The sequence below is a fragment of the Clupea harengus genome, chromosome 21, assembly GCF_900700415.2.
Source record: "Clupea harengus chromosome 21, Ch_v2.0.2, whole genome shotgun sequence".
NCBI classification, from domain to species: Eukaryota; Metazoa; Chordata; class Actinopteri; order Clupeiformes; family Clupeidae; genus Clupea; species Clupea harengus.
The window spans coordinates 8853313-8857470 of record NC_045172.1 but is presented as its reverse complement, the minus strand read 5'-3'; the positions used below and the strand labels follow the sequence as shown (position 1 = coordinate 8857470).

General features: G+C 43.0%; 1 protein-coding gene across 1 annotated transcript in view; it reads left to right on the top strand.

Annotated features, from left to right (window-relative positions):
* Nucleotides 1-3634, top strand: part of hecw2b (HECT, C2 and WW domain containing E3 ubiquitin protein ligase 2b) — a 38263-nt gene extending 34629 nt beyond the window's left edge. The window contains exon 29 of the mRNA XM_012823383.3: nt 1-3634. This exon is cut by the window's left edge and continues 188 nt beyond it. The gene's annotated coding sequence lies outside the window, so the exon portion shown is untranslated.
* The last annotated feature ends 524 nt before the right edge of the window (nt 3635-4158 follow it).

The window sequence follows — 4158 nt, the reverse complement described above, 5'->3', positions numbered from 1 at the left end:
CCACCCCCACTGCTCTCCCTCTCCTCTTCAAAGGTCTAAACCCCAAAAGACTCCATAGGGGTCAGCTCTTTGATCCACGGCTAGACTCACAGGCCAGTGGAGCACTTACAAAAAACACACCAGTCACACCATCAGGTAACACGGCATCATACACACAACCTCACCGTAGAGAAGTTTACGATTACAACACACTCACACACACACACACACACACACACACACACACACACTCATGTTCGCCCTACACATCACCCCTTCCCCAACTTTGTGCCTAGAGGGAGATGTTGGCGAGATTTGAGTTCCTTCAAAACAAGGAAGTTAATGACCTAAATGTTTCTAGAGCCTCAAAAAGAGGATACCATCCTCTATGCTGGACATCAAGTGGGAACTGATGAGAGAACTGATGTAGAAGATCTCTTCTACCAATCACAAGATATGAAAATCAGATGTGCTGTAATGCATCTGTTTTTTTTTGTCACGAAGGAATGGACAAGAGGGAACTTGGAGGAGAGGTGGACTTTACCAGAGGAAGAAGTAAGCCAGTGAAGGGCTGAAGGAAGAAAGAGACAGTGTTCTGAGGGGCAATCTAGAACCCCAGTCTGTTTGTAAAGGCTGAAGTTGCGCACCAAGAATAAGGCAACCCGAGAGGTTGCCAGATATGGTGTAAAACCCTCAAGTGGAGCACGGCGAAAGCTTGTGTCTTTCTATACAAACCAAACTCTTTTTGTACCAAAACACAAAGATATCATCATGTGAATGTACAGCGTGATATTGTGTCACTTGATCACAGCTTTCTTGTAGTGGCTTTTGCTTACCTGGGGAAAACAAAGAACTTCAGTGAGACCAAAACAACCCGACTTTCATATCTGGTGTAGGCACCACAGTTTCACCACATTTTCACACTCAAACCTCCCTTTATATTTCCTGATGTAAGGCTGGGTTTTTCACCATTATCTTCATTAATATGTGATGTTATTTTAAAGATGCGCATTATCAACTTAGTTTTACTTTGTGAATGATGTTTTCGGAGTTAATCGTTAATCGTTTTTATTATATTTTTTTTGCTGGTAGATATGAGTGTCTGCAATGCAGAATTTGTCTATCAGGTTTGTGTGACCATTGTTAAGGAGACTCCGCACCAATCCACATTAGTTTATAAGAGGAGCACTGGGCACCATGAATCACACAAACACACACATCGATGTACCAAACAACAAATGCATGGTAACCAACAACAAATGTGTCTCTTTGGAGCAAAGGTCTTCTGGAGAGAGCAAATTGTTCACTGACAGATGGGGCCGAGTCACACACACATATCTGTGATGACACCCTGTTAGATGGAGGTGTTATTGCCAGTGACTTTCAGATACGGCTCTTCAGATGATGGACAGTAAAGACCACAGATGATATGCTAGCTCATGCAAAAGGTCTTTTCCTTGTCCTTAGATTGTTATTTTACCAGGGAACACATGCGTTCAGTTGCACTATCAAACAGCTCCTGCTCAAAGGGTCTCTGTGATACTTTTCATCAAACTTTAGCATGTCATGTTAGGCTGGAAATGTGACTGACATTTATGTTAAATGATTTCATTTTTCTTTTTTTCTAACCTGTTTCCTCCATAATCATACACGTCCAGATTATTCATAAGTAGTAAAATGATAGCATTACCTAACACGTTCTACTTCTAATATACACCATATCTATAACATCTGGGCGTGCTCTCCTGTGTAAACACTCTTGGAAAGAAGAAATGGGTTGCTGTCTAGAATGCTTCAGGGTTGGTCAAGCCTTTGAGAGTTCTTCAGCTTACCAGCTTTATGGCAGTCTTTCAGGTATCATAAATTAGCAACATGATGCAGTTTTTTTTTTGTAAGCATAGACTTCTTTGTGTAAATAAAGCTGTAGGTAGAACGCAGCCTTTTACAGAACCCTTCAACCCATATTGTTTTTCCAGGAGTGTAGAGTCATCAAATTACACCTTTTGAAGTCTCCAGATGTCTGGAATGTACTCTTACCATGGCACTTTTGTAACAAGTTTGTCAGAATGTAAGAGAAGTCGACGCAATGTCACGCTCCACAGTGTCAGCGAAAGGACGGTGTGCAAGCTCATGTGGCCTGAGTGTACTTAGTAAAGCGTTTGAGGTTGATAACTGTCTTTCCCACTCTCGCTATCTCTCTCCCATTCTTCTGTTCGCAATGCCTGTGTAGACGTCTCACTGAATGTACCAAAGGCATCAGGCTGAAAAGTACTGTCCAGTCATATCTTCAATACACTGTATTTTTACCTTCACCACCCACCAACTCCACCAACCCCAGCTCTCACAAGCATTCATATGCTACGTTATGCTCCTAAGAACAGATTTGGGTCAAGAGACGTGGCAGTACAATGGGGCCCTCAACTACAGTTTTGTTTGTGTGTGAATCCTTATTTGGACTATTTGAGCCAGTTCAAATTTTGAATGATAAGAGCCTATTTGTAAATTATACCACTTACATTTTGTTCCATCAGAGGTGGTAAATTGATCCCGAATTTGTTTGTATGGGCAGAACAGGGACTGGGGCTGTGCAGACACACCGTCAGTTTTGTGTATGGTAGTTTTCTGCACCTATGTAACTCTTTTCTAAATATTCTCACCTTTATGTATTTATTTTTTACTGGGACGTAGTCCCTGGCACCCCCCAGCCCCCCCTCCCCCCTTTCGTGATTGGACGGCCTCTGTGTCTCCAGCTCCTGCTACTTTTCTGATTGGGCCTGGGTGACGCCTGTCAGTGCACATGCTCCACTCTATGCAAGGCTGTTTCTCCTCATGTCACCACTGATTGTATAAAATATGAAAACTGTTGGAGAAAAAAGTGCCTTGGTGTCTTCATTTCTATTATTGCTTGTGAGAGGGAAATGTAATGCTACTACTTAAAAGTGAGGAATACAAATAAACTTGGACGTGCCTATTGGTTGCACACCTGACGTTCCACCCCAGATACTCGTTCACCATTAAAAGTGTCAGATAGGGCATAGCAGAAGAGTTGCATTTTTTATAAAGGGATAGTGTGATTAAGGATGCTGTCTGGCTGCAACAGGAACACCATGTGGAGAGTGGACACCAGAGACAGGCAAAGGTATAACTGGCCTACTTTCTGAAAGAACGAGTGCGGAAGGTGAGCGTCAGGATGAGATGGGGTTTTACCTTTGTTTAACACCAGGGGGCAGTGCAACTCCAGGGCGTCTTGTGTAGAGACGAACGCCGTGCACATTAATTATCTGGTCATCAGATCTAGGTTGACTACTAGGTTAGGCAAGTAAAATGTAGTGATGTGACTGAAACAATTACAAATGACCTAGGAAACCTTGGCTCAATGATAAGAATTTAGGTTTAGAGTGAGTTTATTTAGTTGAACTATAGGATAATTGATAATTGACCTCAACCATAGCTAAATATTGTGTTGAGGTCGTCTTCTGATGTTATCTTTCGTTTTACACTTTGGTTGTAATCTTTCCTGTGGACATAAACTGCAAGACTGTGGCTAGGTACTGAATTGTCGAATCTCGTTCGAATTGTCGAATACTTGCCTCCAGCAGGGGTCATCCCTGTTCCAATTACATAGACCCTTTCTTGGCCGGCGAAGAAAGTGCAGAATTGAATATCCCCGTTATTGCTTAACAGAGGTGAACGTGCTGCTTGAAAGTAACGTGTCGGCAGCCAACGTCCTCTTCGGAGCGTTTATAGCTCGTTCAGGCAACATTTTGAGAATCCTCGGGACGCCCATATCTTCTGTTTTATCTGTTTAATAGCGCTCTGCTGACACAAGTCATAAAATCTGCTTTTTTAGCCCCCTTTTTAAATCATGACACAAACCGTGCCGGGAATTGACCCTGAGCTTTGGCAGCTGGTGTTGCAATCCCCCTGGGGAAATAGTAGTCCTGACCAATATATGACAATGATCTTTATGAGGAAGGTCACTTGTTTTAGGCACACACACACACAGACGCGCGCGCACACACACACACACACACACACACACACACACACACACACACACACACATACACACATACACAAAGGGAGTGACTGACCTTGATGGAAAAAACAGAGAGGCAGGCACAGCTGAAGACTACAAGGCAGCATCCTTCAGACATTTCTGTGTGAACGTCCCCTACG